The sequence below is a fragment of the Panthera leo genome, chromosome D2 (genome assembly GCF_018350215.1).
Source record: "Panthera leo isolate Ple1 chromosome D2, P.leo_Ple1_pat1.1, whole genome shotgun sequence".
In the NCBI taxonomy this organism is placed as follows: Eukaryota; Metazoa; Chordata; class Mammalia; order Carnivora; family Felidae; genus Panthera; species Panthera leo.
The window spans coordinates 22,244,908-22,264,208 of record NC_056689.1 but is presented as its reverse complement, the minus strand read 5'-3'; the positions used below and the strand labels follow the sequence as shown (position 1 = coordinate 22,264,208).

At 38.3% G+C, this 19,301-nt stretch overlaps 1 protein-coding gene across 4 annotated transcripts in view; it reads left to right on the top strand.

Moving 5' to 3' along the window:
• Window positions 1–19,301, top strand: part of RHOBTB1 (Rho related BTB domain containing 1) — a 260,530-nt gene that overhangs the window by 168,016 nt on the left and 73,213 nt on the right. The window lies entirely within an intron of this gene.

Below are 19,301 nucleotides of genomic sequence, written 5' to 3'. Positions count from 1 at the left end.
TCTGGGACATTTTTTTTCTGATATTGACTCGGAGCATCCATGAGTATTTTTCAATGAGTTGTTCAGCATTCAGTTGATTATTTTTTGTTGCTGTTTGGTCCAACTGCAGTTTGGATGATATAGAATGAACATAGAAAACCATAGCATTAATCTTGGACTGTAAAAGCCCTATTTGTATTGTGACACAAATATAAATGTAAAGCAAGCAGAAAAAATGCTATGTAAGCTCTTTTCTGAGCTTAGTATTGTTAGAAAATATTTAACTCTTGTGTTGTTTGGTAGCTTTTCTATTGTGTGTACCGTAAGTGCAAAAAGAATTACACTAGAGTTAAAAATTAGTCTGAAATTTCATAGTGAACTATTTTTATCAAAAACTTATCAGTTCCTCCAGTAAATGGGCAGCACTGAACTTTATACAATTGCCAAGAACCAAGAAATATAGAATTAATATTAAACACAGATCTGAGTTGTATTGATCAGCAAATACTTGATATAAGCTGCTAAAAAGAAAAGCCATGTATTATCATATTCCTTGTCTCTTGAATAAATACATGTCCTATGGGTCGAATAGTGGGTTTATATACCTACAGAGGGTAGCATTTGGTTGTGCCTAATGTAAGGTCTGCCTGCCACTCACATCACGTAAGTAAGCCCCACTCTATTCAAAACTGGGAAGTATTTTATTTTATTTTATTTTATTTTATTTTATTTTATTTTAACATTTATTTATTTTTTGAGAGAGAGACACACAGAGTGTGAGTGGGGGAGGAGCAGAGAGAGAGAGAGGGAGACACAGAATACAAAGCAGGCTCCAGACTCTGAACTGACAGCACAGAGCCCGACACGGGGCTGGAACTCAGAGACCGTGAAATTATGACCTGAGCCGAAGTCGGACACTTAACCGACTGAGCCACCCAGGTACCCCTGAATTGAATATGTCTTTAAGTTTAAAATTTAAATTCTAAACACACTAGTCACATTTCAGTGCCCAATAGCCAAATATGGCTGGTGGCTACTGTATTGGCCAGATAGATTACAAACTCTCCTTAAAGGAAGATTAAAACTGGGAAGTATTTTTAATGCAATGTGTATAATTGGAATAGAACTGTCAACAACCACAACCTATGTTTTTTTGAAAAGCTGACACTATTATAGGCAAACAATCACGGATCACCATGCCATTCTGCTAAATGACAGCAAGACTCACCCATAGCACTGAATGGTCGCTCTGCCAGAAACCACTGGAGACCACACTGGAAATGGAGTTTCTGGGTGATGGTTTTACCCCATTGGCCTTGTATGTATCAATTAAGCAGTTGCCCTGGTTGTCCAGTTCTTCCCCTGCTGACATCATAACTCAGACTGTTAAAAATGTCTGCAATCCCATCGTCTGCTCTCCAGGGCTTTCACCTTGAGATGGAGAAAGGGACTGTATGGTCTCGCTTACTCCATCTCCCCAACTTCTAAAAGTACAGCCTGACAGTGACCAAAAGAGCTAAGTCAATGCCACTGTACAATAAATGGTTGGCAAACAGCTCTGGAACTAAAAGACTCTTAAGGTTGAAGGGAACCTTAAAGGTCATAAATGATGATCCTACACTCTTCTGATGATTAAAGTGATATTCAAACACCACTGATGATAGGAATCAATCTCTTGTCCTCCCAACTTCAGATTGCTCTAATTGATACAAAGTCCTTACATTAACTATAATGTGGCTCTCTGCAAATTCCACTTACTGGTCTTTAATGTAACCTTTGGAACTAATGAAATGTTTATGTCCTCTTTGATACCCCAAGAAGTTCCTTTCCAATGCTTCCTCATTCTCTCTGGTTTCCTTCCTCAATGCCCTTGTCACTTTCCTCTCAACATGGTCCAATTTTTTTATATTCTTTATTTTTGAGGGGGGAAGGGGCAGAGAGAAAGACAGAATCCCAAGCAGACTCTGCACTGACAGTACAGGGCTCAAATTCACAAACTGTGAGACCATGATCTGAGCCCAAATCAAGAGTCAGTTGCAATGCTTAACTGACTGAGCCACCCAGATCCCCTGAACATGGTTCAATTTTTTAACATTTCGCAAATTCAGAGTATGATTGGGACTTGCGCAGGATAAAACACAATTCCAAGCACTGTCTTGCTATTAATACTGAATTTGCTGTTGTGGCAACTATATCAGAGTGACACTTGAAATTCCTACGTGCTTCTCAAATATCTAAACTAAGTCACATGTACCCCATCCGGTACCTGTGTAGCTGGGTTTTTGTCTCCTTGTTTTGGACCACCATAGTAGATTTCATTAATGTTACCTCATTAAATTTGTTCCATCCTACCAACTTTAATGTTTTTTCATGAGGAATGAAGAATGAATTCTAATCCTGTCATCTCACTTATCCACTATGTAAAATCCTAACTAGTATCATCTATAAATCTGACTAGCACATTCTCTATTTATATTAATACCTGATCTTTTTAAAGTGTATTTATCTATTTTGAGAGAGAGACAGCATGAGTGGGGGAGGGGCAGAGAGAGAGAGAGAGAGAGAGAGAGAGAGAGAGAGAGGGAGAGGGAATCCCAAGAAGGTTCCATGCTGCCAGGGCAGAGCCTGACATGGGGCTTGAACTCATGAACCATGAGATAAGATTATAAGCTGAAAGCAAGAGTCAGATGCTTAACCAAGTGAGCCACTGACATGCCCTAATACCTGATCTTTTTAAATGTTGACAATAACAGGACTGAGGCATCACTATCAAAAATACCCTTTCATGAGCATCCGTCTTTGGTTCAGGTCATGACCTCATGGTCCTTGAGTTCAAGCCCCACATCGGGCTCTGTACGGACAGCTCAGAGCCTAGAGCCTGCTTCAGATTCTGTGTCTCCCTCTCTCTCTGCCCCTCCCACATTCACACCCTACTCCCTCTCTCTCTGTCTGTCTCAAAAATAAATAAACATTAAAAAAAAAAAAAAGCAGAAGAAGAAGAAGAAGAAATGCCCTTCTAGGTAGCCATTAATCATTCATTGCTATTCTCTAGGGGTGGCTATTCAACAAAATTGCCAACACCCTGGATTTTTAGCTCATATTTCTTCACCTTAGCCAACAAGACACTACACAAATGCCTTGGCAGATATCCTGCAGAAATCCAGATATACTAGTTACCCCCATCGGCTAATCCATTAACCCTTTCAGAGAAGGAAATGATGTTCATCATCTACATGATCTATTTCATGGTGAATCTTTTGGAATCCAGCTGTGAGCCTTACCACAGTGATTTGAGGCTCACAGATATGTACATTTTAAGAAACTGCATCCCTACCCCTTTAGAAATCAGATTCACATTTGCCAATCTCCATTCATGCTTCCCACAGTCCCGACAGTCCCTCAGAAATGTCAGCAGGGGTGTCACAGGTTTCATATGCTGCAGGGGTCTCAGCTTATTCATTTGTCCCTAGCACCTAGCACAGTGTCTAGAATGGAAGAGGCATCCTACTATTTTTAAGGACTCAAAATACTCAAGTTAAAATACTCAGTCAAAAATATCAGCTCAGATCATTGATTCCAAGGTTGTGAGACTGAGCCACACATCGGGCTCCACACTGATGGCGTGGAGCCTGCTTGAGATTCTCTCTCTCCTGCTCCCTGCCCCTCCCCCGCTCCCTGCCCCTCCCCCGCTCCCTCCCTTCCTCTCTCTCTCTCTAATAAATAAACTTTTAAACAAGGAAAAGCACAGTCCAAACTTGATATTTGGGTGTTTATATTCATGTTTTTAAAACTCTAAAATAAGAATCTTATAGGTCAGAAGACCATATTAATTTATACACCACATTAGAATTTTGAATTGAACCAAGAACACTCTCACAACCGATCACATGCCACACTTTCTTCCTGTGGTTGTAAATGACATCCCCCAGGTTTACAGAAAGATGGTCTGGATTTCACCTGGAGACATCTGGGCACTAGTGTTCCTGCTGAGGCTCAGAAGGAGCCATATTTGAATTGTTTGGGGGTGTGGAGACATTAAAGAATATAAGAAGGCAAAGCCGGACTTTGGAGGAGAAGGGAGGGAGGCTTCCAAGTCGTTCCATAAGGCCTCATCCCTCTGTGCCCCTAGCACTGCACCCTTTCTCTGTTCCTCTGTTCCCTTTTGTTCATCTCCAGGACCAAATTCTCTTAGGACCTGGCCCCTCCTCTGCTAGCATAATATAACCTACAGCTCTCCTTTTATCACACTCCTTAGGGAAATTTAAGCCAGAAGGAAAGGAGAATTTCAGGTAGAACACGCTAACAAAGAAGGTGATGATGACAAATCTCACATTTCAATAAAATCCTGGTAACTGAGATTTGAGATACTCAAAAGAATTACAGAAACACCAACACTGTCTCTTTGCCCCAAGGTTGCTGTCATTTCTGAGGGACTGAAAAAAAGTGATGTGCAGGGACACAGCTCCCACTACCAAGAGTCCTGGAAGGCATGGAGAACGTGGGCATCCTCTTACACCCTCTCTGTTCATCTTGTCTTCCCTCTCAGCAGAAGCAGTCTGTCATCCCCAGTCTCTCCTTGACACAAAGAAAACAGAAGTCCTACAATTCTGCTCTCTTTCTAATCCATCAGTGTTACTGTCACCTCTAAGCTACATGTCCATCTTTTATTGGAACAACAACGTGCTCCATGAGCTTAAAAAGCAAACAAACAAAAAATAAAACAAACACAAAAAAAAGCAAACATGTATCCGGATGTTCTTTTCTACAGGTCTCAGGTCATCTGCAGGTTTCCCTTTATATTTGCTGTCCTCCTGCCTGGACAACCCTTCACCTGACTTTTCCCAAGGCCAGTTCATAGTATTCAAGCCCCTGACGAAGAAGTGCCATCTTTTCAAAGACGGCCTCTCGACCACCCTGACTGAAGCAATCACACTGCGTTTCTCCCTTTCCCCTACTCAGCCCTGGTTTTCTTAAAAGCACACACTACTGCATGCAATTAAAGACACACCTTCTTTGTCCTTCTCCCCCCTAGAAAAAAGCCCTCTAAGAACAAGGACTTGGCCTTATTCACATCAGTGTCCCCAGTGCCAAGAACAGTGCTGCTACCCAGAAGTTTCTCAATAAACATATGCCCAATGCATGAAGTGACAAATACTCAGAAATGGGGAAAAAAGTGGTTTCTTCTTTGTCTTCTCTTTCACTTCAGAATTATGTACAACTAATTTCTAGAAATGGCTAATAATGGTAGAAATGGCTCGTTTTAAAGAAAATTTTTTTATTCTGTAGAATATAATATAACCAGCAATGCTTTGATAATCTGAAAATTTTAGACAAGGTAAAAAAATAAAGTGGTAAAACTTAAAATAAGTTACTTATGTGGCCCCTGGGTGGCTCAGTTCGTCCGGCAGCCATCTCCTGATTTGGGATCAGGTCACGATCTCACAGTTCGTGAGTTTGAGCCCCACATTGGGCTCCGCGCTCACAGCACAGAGCCTGCTTCAGATCCTCTGTCTCCCTCTGTCTCTGCCCTTTCCTGACTCACACCTGTGAACACACTCTCTCTCTCAAAAATAAATAAATGTTAAAAAAAATTTAATAAAAGAAATTACTCACAATCCTAATACTAGGAAAAACTGATCTTAAGAGTTTGGGAGTATGTTTAGAATTTCTGCTAACTTCTCAATCTTTGCAAGGCATCTTCCCTTTCAAATTCTTGTGCTGTAGAATTCTTCTAATCTGTTCCCTGAACTTTTAAAAATCTGTTCTCATAAATTTGCCATATTTGTCTGATATTTTTCAGACTTTCTATCCCCATCACAGTTTTTAAAACTACATTTTTATTGTTCTATAAAATTCCTGTTACTTCCACATGGCCAGCCAGTTTCCCCCTCATGAACTAGAATTTCATTTTTTTCTGAAATATCAGTTCCCTCAATTCAAATTTTTAGACAATAAAATTGCCAACAAGGCAGGTCAATAACATATCGGATGTCCTTAGTTTAACTGAAAATGAATTCCAGCATAGCTGGCTAGAGACTACCATTGATACGGTATCTCACGAAATACTTGTCTCATTCAGTCTTAAGACTATTCTACCATTATGGCTATACCATAAGAATTAGGTAGTGGGAAAATACTCACAAAAGACTTCCAAGAAATCTTCATTCACTCATCCATCCAATGATTAATTATTGAAGACCCATTATGTGCCAAAATTGTTTGAAGCACTTGAAATACCAAAATAAAGGCAAAGAATACAGTTGACCCTTGCACAACATAGGAGTTAGGGGCACTAACCACCCCCCAACACACAGTCAAAATTCCATGAGTAACTTTGGACTCCCCAAAAGCTTAACAACTTATAGCCTGCTACTGACCAGAAGCCTTACCAATAACATAGTCAATTAACACATATTTTGTATATTATATGTATTATACACCATCCTCTCACAATACAGTAAGCTACAGAGAATATTAATAAAATCATATAGAAAATACATTTACAGCATTGTCCTCCGTTTATCAAAAAAAATCCATGTTTAAGTACACCCACACAGGTCAAACCTGTGTTGTCAACTGCACACTACTAAGGAAAAGCACACAATTATTTTACAAATAGTTACTGAACACCTACTAGGTGCCAGGTGCTACACCAGGCCCATAAGCAGGAAGGAATCATAATGTCAAGGATACAGACACACTTGGGTTTAATTTCCACTACGTGCTAGCTTAAGAATTACTGAATAGTTTATTTCATCTATAAACTGAGAATAACAACACAGGCTTAAAGCACTACTATGAAACTTAAGAAATTAAATCATCCAACATACTATAATCCAAAGAAGAGCAAAATTCCCTATTCTTGAGATACTTGAAATCTAGTAGATAATATACATAAAAGGTAAGCATTCAATAATACTTGTTGAATACAATTAAATACAGGGCACAATGTGATACTGTAATACTAATTATGCTCTCTTCTGAATGGTAAATTTCTTTGTACACTTAGAATCCTTAATATAGTATGTTATGAGTGATGGAATACTCAACAAATGTTAAATACATGAACAAATAGATGTTTTGTAAGTAATTCTGCAATATTGCCCTAAAATGATGAAATTCTCTCTTAAAGCCAAATATTTACTTCCAGAAACTTCATTTTGTATTAATCATATAAATTATGCTTCAAGATTCTAGAAATGAAAGCAGATTAATTTCTGCCTGTAAAATAGGATTACAATAGACATTACCCCCAATTTTTCAAGTTTTATATAAATAAGTTTGATCAGAAGGTATTTCAAATTGGATCTGCCATGTGAAAATCACAAGTTCATATTTGCTCTTCACTTTGAATTAGTGAGGCTTCTTTGTCCAGAAATGAGTTACAATTACACAACGTTGGAAATGTTTGCACATTTTCCCTGTATGAACTAACTTTACAAAGAAAGACTGAAAGGGCTGGGGTTTCTGGTTTCTGCTGCAAGTACAAACAGTGACTAACACGTTAGTCATAGTAAACAGCTGTTCCTTAACAGGACAAGAAATAGCATGTTTAAAATGCTGCAGGAAAATTAAGATAGACAAAAGAGAGAATTTTTTACGTGTTGAAAGTAACTCTAATTCAGGCAATCCTAAAAAAGCATGCAAATGTAAAAATATTTTTGGGATTATACAGCTAGCCTTGAAGTAATTTTAGTTTTTAATTATGTCCTCCTCAATAAAAGTTGGATAGATGAGATGATTCTCCAAGGTCTTCTCGGATTTCTGGCAGTTTAAGAGACTTTGCTTATTTTCCATATGTCCCCTAGAGGGCAGCGGTGGCCCAAAACACAGGAAAAGATTTTTTTTTTTTTTTTTTTTTTTTTTTTTTTTTTTTTTTTGGTCAGTCCTGTATCCCCTCTGGCGCCAGCCTCTACTCCAGTCCCTTTGCCATTTCTCACACACCTGTCTTTTGTAAGCAAGTTGACAATGATATTTCTGAGTGTTTATTTCTGAGTACCTAACTAGCAAAACCATTAAATATTAGACAAGAATGTTGCATGAAGTATGTTTTTACAGAGATTGAAAGAAAAGAAAGTGTATATATCACTTAACACACATCCACATCCTAACTGTCCTATCATGCACCTTTCATGCATTTTGGAGTAGACAATGGCTTGAGATGGTTGGGAAAAAAATTATAAGATGTGTCAAAGCAAAGAAATCAATTTTTTCCTTTAGTTGGTTTGAAATAAACCATAGTATTACCGAATACCTATTCATTCATTTATTCACTCAAGAATTACCTAATGTGTAGGAACCATATATCAGGTGTTGCATTTAGTAATGTGTGGAACAGAGAAACTACTTCAGGAACCTTATAATTAAGAAAGTGACACTAAATTACGTGATACAGGGAAGGATGACACAGTAATGTACCCAAATAATTACAAACTGTGGTAGCAATGTAACATCAAAAATTGTTGCGCCTTTTACAAACATTCTGGCTTTCTCTTGGAGGCCCACAGGTCTGAAGAAATCCTTGTCCTGTTCCAACAGAACACATAACTTTATATTTAAAAGGTGATGACGAACCACAGGAAGCTTCCTAAATAGGAAGGGAGAGCCTGAGTGAGCACTTTACTAATGCTGAGGTTTTCTTTTTTAGTTAATGTTGCTGTTTAAATATTTTATTCTGCTCAGAGACATTTTTATGCAAAGGGTGCAACTTTCAAAAGAGACTTTTGCAAGGTTGCCCTAAAAGCCTCTTATAATACCTGTAAATTTATCTTCTGGGATCTCTTTTATTGTATTCAGATTATTTGCTGATCAAACTTTTTATTCACTTTCATCTTGTGAAATTGGGAGCAACATGCACTTCAAGTATGTGAAGAAAAAGATTAATGATGTCAGAATTATAATTCAGTCAATATTTGCTAAGCCATTTGGGTTTTCTGTATAGAGCAGAGGATAATGAAAATTGTCTACCGATACAGCAGTGAGTGGCTCTGAGAACATTCTTGCCATAACTTTTAGTCAAACCAAATGTTGTGGTCTGTTTATGTGGCTGCTTGTTTATGCAGATCACTGTGGCTGGGAATTATACATATTTGCAATACTTCCTGGGAGAAATCTACCATTTCTGTACCTGTGGCCTTCAGTCTGCATTACAATCAAGGCTTTATTGAGATGCTAGAAAATGGACTTTCAGTCCTAACAATATGTCTGGTGATCATTTATGATGTTCTAACTCTAAGGAATGACGTATTTGTTTAAGTACATTGAAACTGGTGGATAATTTAAGTGAAGTTACTTTCAAGATTTAAAGTAGCAGGATCATAGTACTGTCAGTGGACAGGTTAGGCTGACGAAGCCAGGACTAACCCAGGGAACAAAATTGTTACCACTGGACCAGGAACCACAGCATATTTAAAACTATTTCTATTTGCCCAGAACTGACTAAGCCAACTGTTATTTCCAGAGGTATAGTAAATCATCTTAAGACCTTATCAAAGGACAGATAAGCTTCTAAGTACTTGTCAAGTGGAAAACTTCTTTAGAAAAAAACAGAAAATTATAAGGATCTAGACATTTACACTAGACATTTTATGAGGAGAAAAAAACACTACATTACTTGCTTCTTTCTGAGGGTGTGGAAATTTCCCCTAAAAGTCAAAAAAAAAATTGTTTGTAGAAAGAGTATAAGAGCTAATTTGGACTCCTAACTTTATTTTGCATTTGCAATTTGAAATGAGTCTATAAAATGGCTACTATTAAACATTAATCATTCCTCTCTCCTCTGCTCTTTCTGTGTGCTCATGTTTAAAAAGAACACATAACCATTGGGTATATTCTGATATATTATCTGTTGCAGGAAAGTATCTCCTGTTTCTATTGGAAGCCAGGGAAAACCAGATGATTTTCATGTTAGTTCCAACAAGAATTAGACCACTAACTGCATATAATCAGCAGACATTTTCTACCATGTGGCTCATTTTGAAACTTTCTACTCACAGTAGTCCTACCACTGGATGTCGGGTGCAGAAAAATGGCCAGTTCCCTTAAAAACATTATAAATGATCACTACATTTAATGGCACTGCAATAACATATCCACAGAATAACCTATCTTGCTTAGAATTTACAGTTTGTAAAAGCACTTGCACACAGAGTAATGCACTTGAACTCATGCTGATCCTAGGTGGGTGTAGTTAAGTCCATTCCAGACATTTCTAAGAATTAGAAAGCTTGGGGGAGTTTCCCAAGGTCACATAGCTAGAAAATAGCTGAGCTCTTTCCAGGCAAGGTCTCTTCACCCGAGTCTAGATCTACGTGACATTCTAGTGAGGCTGTATTTACCACATGGTTGTGTTCATTTTCTTACACCAGGCAGCCTACTTAGATGTACATGTAACATATGCACAGCGGTGCTTTTATTATGTGTAGGCAACACACAGGTCTCCTTTTTAGGGAGAGGAAGCAGAGCCCCAACAAGGCTAAATAATGCATCCAGAATGACACAGCTAGAGAGCGGTGGAGTTGGGGTTCCAACCCGGGGGTGTCCGGCTCCAAAGCCACATGGCTGCCAGTAAAGCACTTTTCTTTCCAATGCCACCTATTCTAGACTGGGCTTTCCCTCTCCTGTGTTCTACTTTAACACTCTGTCAGGCAGTTCTATGCAGACTTCTTTCTGCCTCACTGTTGTGTGTTTCATTGAATACAAGGTTTCCTACATGGCCCGGATGATGTTGGTGTGGGCTGTTTTGCGTATAACTTGCGTAGAATGGCACAGTGTCCCTTGAGCATCAACAGAGGACAACTGAAGTAATACAGGAAATCCCAGGGCCCTCTGAGAATGGCAGCCACCCCTCCTTGTTCTCTGGTTGATTGAAGGCTTATAAGGAAAAGAGGGTCTGAGTAAAGCTCACTTGACTCTCTGAGTACAGGACAGAGTCATGACTCCCCTACCCACAAACCCAACCCCAAGTCAGTAGAAAAATGAGGAAGGGCTACAGAAAGAAGTTTGAAAAAAACTTCACAATCCTGCTGTCGGCCCTGTTGACACCATGGTGACAGGGCGTCTTCCTGAAATGGCCAGTTCATGGGTATTAGAGGTGATAAAAAACGGAGTAGTAGCCAATGGCGCCTAAGGATACAGGCCTGTGGGAGTAGCCAAGCTGCCAGTACAGCTGATGAGACCACAGAAGGTGCATTCCAACTGTAGTCACCACAAGCCCTTCACAACGTGGGCTATAACTGCCCACAAGTAAGAAAGACTCCAAAGTGCACAGTAGGGGCATGATCCAAAAGTAGTATCATTTACATTTTGCTTATGAGTATTTTCAGTTTGAATACATGGTCCAACCAAGTAGTTCAAACTCTCAGATGGATACTATGAAAATGATTCTCAGAAAAAGCAGTCTAATTTATTTGATTCAGTATGTGAAGTTGCAAATGCAGGTGATTAAATATCTAGTTCTCAAAGGGAGTACTTTGTTCCTGTGAACAGCTTATTAACAACTGGCAAAAACCACATGTGTGTCTGTGGACAGCAAATTCTGTTGAATTACTTAAATACACATACTATTTGATTAAATTCACCACCATAATCAATAGGGGGGTCTGGATGTCACATTAATTATATTCTATAGAAATTCTATGGACACATCATTTAATTAGATTTTTCACTTAGTACTTATCAAAATATAAGAAATACCACCATAGTTTTTTGCACATGGTAATGAAAGCATAGGTACATTACCAAGATTAAATCATGAAAGAATATCTACCCTCTGTTTTCCTTCCTGCTAAAATTATCTAGCTTCTTACAGTACCACCTGTGATGATAGGCAGGCTATGCAGAATTTCAAAGCTTTCCACAACACCTACCAATCTCCATGTCAGAACAAATTAGTATTTCCAGTCTACTGTTTATCATTGTGGCATTTTAAAGCCTAATAGCTAATTCTTAAAAACATTAATAACATCTACTTTTATTGAGAGCTCATGTTCAGTGAATGTGTTAACAGCTCCACTTATATGAGCTTATTTAATCTATAGAGAAACACTTTGAGGTTTCTTTTCATTATACAGATGTAGAAACTGAGGCACGGGTCACATAGATGCTATAGAGCCAGGATTGAAACCTAGATCTGACTTATTTTATGGCCCACCTAGGCTAATCTGTTTATTTCACAGACACAGAAATGGACCCAGAGGAGTAACCTGTCTTTCCACAGGACACATAGCTGGAGAATGGAGACAAAACTGGGACTCAGGTTTCCACCAGTTACCTTTATTGCCTTGAGCCATCACTATAGGCCTGAGCTCTTCAGCTTTTTATTCTGTCTTATTTCTGTTTCAGCATACAGCAGCCAGGCTCAGAGACATGTAAACAATATCCATTAGCACTGCTGCCTGTGATGTGTAGTGCAATCACATTTTTAATGGACTCTGTCTGAGTCCTATGCTTGTCTGCATTGCTCTTAAAGAGGTCTGGAGTAAATCTATTGCTCACTTGGCAGTCAGCACTTGGCACAGTTTCTCAAGTGGTAAAGTTAGAGATCTGTGGATTTTGCTTTCTCCCATATCTCTGGAAGCTTCTCCTAGAGAATGTCATCCTTAGCTCCCTATTCCAAGGCCAAAATCTATGACTGCTTCAGAAAAGGTCTTCTACCCTAAGCAGCACTGATCTGGCCATGCCTTTCCCTTGCTTTAAATACTCAGATAATAGGTTTTTATCATGAATGGGTTTTGCATTTTATCAATTACTGTATCTGTATCTATTGAGATGATCATATAGTTTTCTATTCTACTAATATAGTGATTTACTTTATTGGTTTTTGAATGTTAAACCAACCTTGCATTCCTGTTCACTTGGTCTTGATGTGTTGTCCTTTGTTAAATTGCTAGATTTGCTAATATTTTTTTATTTGATAATATGTTCAGGATTTGTGGGTATATGCTCATGATGTCAAGTTTTGTCATGAGTACTAATGATGGCTTCATCTTGATCCAGGTGGTGGTCACATAGGTATTTACAGATAATGAACATAAGTTATAGACATTCCACTGTATGCAAACTACACCTCATTTAAGTACAATTTTAAAAGTCACTCATATAGTTTCACTGTGTCCTTAAGCAAATTCATTAGAATGACATCCAAGGGTTCTGTTTGTTTGGATAGCTGGGTAATCTTTATACTTCACCTTGCAACATGGCCACACAGATTACTTTTAATTACTGAAAACTATCATACTGTTTCCTACTGTCAGAACTTTGCTAATGTTCTTCCTTCTGCACAGACTCTCCTCCACACCTCTCTCTTCCTATGAGAATCCCTGTCATCCTTCAAGGCCTAACATTAATGATGTTCCTTCTGGGACACTTCTTGGAAGATTCTGACACCCTCACCACCCACAGGCAGAATGTGCCATTGCACATTGTCCTCTCTGTTGAAAATATGGTCCTCTCTGTTGAAAATATGGTTGATAGTTGATATTTTGTGAGATTTTCTCAAATAAAAATATTTTAGAAATTCATATGTAAACAATATTTTAATTCCAAGTTTTTAAAGATCCAGTTATGCTTACTCATCAAAAGTAATGTAGCTCCTCTGACCTGTGTAATATCAAGGTCCCAAACCCTTTAAAACTAAAACCTGCAAGATGACAGGTTTTGCAAGATGGCCAGCTCAGAAATTTTGGAATTTTTTGGAGGGGTTTTTTTTGGCTAAAGTTTATTAATTAATTTTTGAGAAAGAGAGCAAATAAGTGAGAGCAGCGGTGGAGGGGCAGACAGAGGATCCCAATCAGGCTCTGTGCTCTCAGGGCAGAACCCCATGCAGAGCTCCATCTCACGAACTGTGAGATCATGACCTGAGCCGAAATCAAGAGTCACATGCTTAACCAACTGAGCCACCCAGGTGCGACAGAAATTTTGGTTTTTAAAAGAAATGAGAGTTTAGCATTTTTCAGAAAACTTAGTATTGCATTAGCATTCTTTTAATACACTGTGCTTGAAACTAAATGTGTTCAAGCTTCGATTTTATACATATAAAAATGGAAGCAAGTCAAGTTCCCTGTGATTTCTTCCTTAGAGGTGCTTGACTTTTCCACCTCCTTTAATTTGGTATTAGCCTTTTTGTTCCCTGCACTGACTCTTTTAACCACATGTTTTGAGGATCCAAGTACTGACTTTTTAATCCGATTAACAGTGAAATCTGTGTCTATTCTGGCAAAGCACAGAAAATACACTCACAAGTGGTATCTGCTCACAGTAAGTCCTTCCACTTTGCAGCAGTACTATATAACAGGTATGAATTTGGGATTGAATTTAGACTTAGGATGTTAATCCTTGAAGTCGTCTTTCTAGGGATGTGACCTTGCACAAGTGACTGACCTCCCTATACCTCAGCTTTCCCACCTGAACAAGAGGATAAAAGTACCTCACAGGGTTGCCTTGAGGATTACATGAGATAAAACATGCAAACCACTAAACAGTGTGTAGCCATGGAATAAGCAATCAATAAATATTGTTGTGTTATTATCATTGGACAAATTATTAAGAAAATCTTTCAGTTACTCAGAACTGGATTACTAAATTTGTGATTATCCAAAAACTTTGTGGTGTTTTGTCTTCCCTTCTATTACTTACTCACTTGGACCTGCATCATTCTCAGTACCATATAGCATTTGATTCAGGTTGGTTTGGAAGACAGGAGGAGGAGGGAATCTGAGCTGACTCCTAACACTTAGTGGTGGGTACAGCACAGCACCAAACTGTTTGGGAACAGCTGAAGTCATTCAGAAGAGCACTGTCAGCCTATAAACAAATGAGTCCCAACTAAAACTTTTGTAGAATCCCACATGAGAGTAATTTGATGTATCCGTTGAGAAAACTAATGTCTAAAAATTTTTATTAATTTAATAACATGTTTAAATGAAAGATACGTCATCAGCCACAATAGCATACCTTAATTGTTAAAACAGCAAAATTCTTTTCCAAACAACAAACAAACTTGGTGCACATGTGGGTTCCTATCTCTTATGCAATCAAAAACTGGACTCTCCTGAGTATCTATCACTGACTACAAGTTATAGACCACAAATGTAGACTAAGAAAATGCTTTCTAATACTGTGTCAGTGCTTCTATACTACCCTAAATAGTTATACTGCTTTATAATCAGCACTGCTGGTGTATACTGGACTGGCAATTTAAATGAATGTATATGTGCTATGTAATGATAGCTGGCAATTATCTGTGGTTTGGGGTAACCCAGGACAGCTATTCCTTGAATAATTGACCACAGTGACCCACATGTCTGCCCAATCAGAAGGAAGCCTCCACATCAAGTTCTTTGAAATGAATGCCCCACCAGTACACTGTTTTTCTATTATTTACTTTGATGTTCAGGAAGTGCATTATTCAGTGGAACACTGGATTGTTGATAGGTATTCTAATATCAAAAGAAGGGTTCCTCATCAAATAAATATGGGCTATTCAGCATAAGGCTATTTTCCTCTTATCATTGCATAATTTACTGTCACATATAAACATCCTGAGAAGTCTTGCAATAAGAAATATAACTTTAAGAAGAGGACAAAATGCAAAGTATTTCCCAAACTTACTTGACCATTTATAAACAAAGTCTATTCCCCTTTATTAATAGAGTTTCACTCAGGACTGCTCCAAGAGAATTGGGAAAAGCTACTTGATTAATATATCTCCTATTTACTATTAAATTCACTATTTGATAATTCCAAAAATATTTTTGTCTGCTTTCCTTCCATCCAATTTTTCTCCCTGTTCCTTATCCTTTCCAACCCATTACATTGCCAGATATAGCAAATTAATTAATTAAAATAAGAACGGGATACCCAGTTACATTTGAATTTCAGACAATCAATAATTTTTTAATATAAGTATGTCCCAAATATTGCATGAGACACTGAAATGTAATTGGGTGTCCTGTATTTTAACCCCAACCCAAATGAGGACTATCAGTGAGTAATTAAAGGAACTCAGCTTAATTTAGTAATAAGTACATGCAAGGAACTCATTCAATGCTTGCTGAATGTTTCTTGAATCTTTCATAATAACAAAAGTATGACACACTTTTGAAACAACTATATTTGGCCTTTTTATAATAATTCCAACACAAGTAGTGAAGTCACTCTGGAACGCAAGACTGAAATAAATTCTTATGCTCCAGTGTGAGCGCTTGATTTTATAGATGAGGAAACTGAGCCCTGAGAGAAGTGACTTGACTTGCTCAAGGAAATTCTCCCACAAGGAGTTGATAACTGTCAATCTCAAGTTCTTGTTATCTAACTTGCAAGCCAACAAGGCTATCTTTATCATTGTGCACATATTTGGTAGGGCTTAAAAAAGGTGATGAACTAGTTAATCAAGTGTTCTAAATTATAGTTGCTAAGTTTACCAAAATATAGTTGCTAATTAAGTTAGCTACATTTTAGTAATGAAGCTTAATAAAATCACAATAAAACAGAAGACAATTAAAATAAATTTAAAGCTTTAATTATACTGTATATAAGCTAATGTTTCCTTCATCAGTCAGAAGGTGGTTCAGTATCTCCCAGTGTCTCAGTCCCCCATTACTGTATAGTATGCAAGAGTGCAAATTTAAAAAGAATACCAGTATGTCTTTTGTGTGCCTAGTGTTTCTATTTATAAACTATTGTGCAGGACGTATATGCTTATTTTCATCCATTAGTCACCTCAAGTGTGTTATTGAGAAAAAACATCAAGCCCAGCAATAATCTCACGGTACAAGCAGTAGTGCTTATAAGAGCACAGTTTTTGTTCTATAGAAATCAGAAGAACCACTTCCATTCACAGATGATACATCACCTTTACTATTAAAAAGAGGTATCGTTTGGATTGGACTATTGCAAACTGCTAAGAAGACACTCAGGTACTGCTTTGTTGCCTGTGGGTTTTGCATTTAGTACCTATCATACAAATACCACTGTCCTTTCAGGTGCTGTGTGACTCAGAGAAAAGAGTAAGGGATGCCACGTCTTCAACAGGGATTTCAGGTTGGCCAAGAATGAGGAAGAAAGAAGCATCGCTTTCAAACTAATGAGTTCTTACGTATACAGCTTATTCCCTCACTAGATAGATGTGGATATTTAAAAATCAAGAAATACCCTTCACTTGGTAATTGAGAATGATAAGCTCACTAGGAGCCTAAGTCCCTGCCTTATCTGTATTACCCATATATTTAAATCAGACTTCATAATCACATCATCTGTTAAAATGAGCTGGGTTTTTCCTGCATAACCTTCCCCTCTTATCTCATCAACTTGACATTGCTGGCACAAGGTGAAACCATTATAGTATGCCACTTGTTCCATTAGGAAGTAGAGCAATATTTTAATTTCAAGAAATATCAAGAAATGGACTGGGGATTGCATCGTATATTTTTCCATGAATTATGTGCTTTCTGTGACATGGTGGTGGTGAGGCCATATCACTCATCCACACCTGACCCACAGGTATTGGCCATCTTGTCAAGGACCCTGGGAATCCTGAAATTGTCGTCCCATAAAAACCCAGAGGTTTCTAAAATACAAAGTATTAAGGTAGTTTACCTGAGTTTGATATTAGAGTTTAAGAGACGCTGTGGCCCATTAGTGTCCAATGACACAATGCAATGCCATACACTGTCATATATACAGCATTACTTTGAATAAATAAGGAATCATAAATATGAAGTGCTAATTATATGGAAGTAGAATCTTTATCAGGAGTTCCTATTTTAAAATGAATAATACTTAGGGCACCTAGGTGATTCCATTGGTTAAATGGCTTACTCTTGATTTCAGCTTATCTCATGATCTCATGGTTCTTGAGATCAAACCTCATGTTGGGCCCCGTGCTGACAGCAAGTTGCCTGCTTGGGATTCTCTGTCTCCCTCTCTCTCTGCCCCTCCCCCTCTCAGGCTCACGCACGCTCGCTCTCTCTCTCTCTCTCTCTCTCAAAATAAAATAAATGAACTTTAGAATGAATAATACTTAAATAGGTATTTTACCTCTGGCAAGTGATTTGACCTTTCTGGTCCTGTTTCTTCATCTATAAAATGGGGATGATAGTGGTACCTCTCTCATAAAGTCACTGTAAGGATTTAATGTCAATGTGAAAGCATTTAGCACCATGCCCAACACATAGCAGGTGCTTACTGAATACTAATATAATTATGGATTAAAACGTCTGGTGGTGATCTTGGTGTTTACTACTATTATTTGTGCATACTAGTACCTTATTTTTTTATTTTTACACTTCAATCTTTGCAAAACACTTTCAGAACCTCATAGTGCCTTTTCACGAATGACCAATGTAATGTTGGCCGTGATTACAGTGGAACAAATGAAACCATGAAGGGTAGTTTTCCCTTAAAATTGCAGCTTTTTCACAAGTAACACAGGTGGCCTGTATATATGAGTAGTTAGAAGGTAGAACTAAGGTACAAGCTTTCTCATGTAACATTATTGAAAACCATTCAATGTGGGCCTTCTTGCCCACCCTGCTGTTCAAGGCTCTGTAGGAACGGAAACACAAGGACACTGCCATGCCCTTCAGCAAAACCTCAGTGTTTTCTAAGACTGACAGGAGGATGGGAAGTGAGAACCTGTGCCTGAGCGCAGGACTCATCAGCTTATGTTTACAGGCTAAGGGATTGTGCTCCTTCAGTATCGATCTTGACGTCTAACTGCTTATCTCACTCACATGTGATGCAGGTAACTACTTGTCCATAAAGGGGAGTTGACCAAGTGGTACATTAGAGGTCATGTGAAATATTACAGCAAACATAAATATTTACAGCACTAAGGAGAGACTCAGTTGTGTGCACAAAGACAGCTGCTCTTGTCTCCAGGGCCAGGAGTCAGCTCCTCTGTGTTTTCAGATAAGGAATCATTATGAAAAGAGGGCAAATGCCAATGAAGGAAAAGCCTCCACAACTCAGCTTTCTTCCTAGGGGCTGACTGGTGGATCTGCTTCCAGGCCACTTGTGTTTCTTACAACCCTGTATCCATATGTAAGTTGTGTAGTGGTGTCTGCACACAAGTTAGTCTACTGTGCACTAGATTACCTCAGAATAGTTACTTCCACATGGCCAGACGATCAGGTTAGAATTCTGGTCCCCCTGTACTAACGGAGAGCAAGTCACTGTCTAGGAAACTTCATTCCCATCTCTCATATTTGAGATAATTCTCAAGCTTGTCATGAAGATTAAGTGACATGTATATTAGAGATGCTGGGTAAGCAGAAAAATGTGATACGAACATAGGTGGAATTATTCTTCTGAATTGGGCTGTG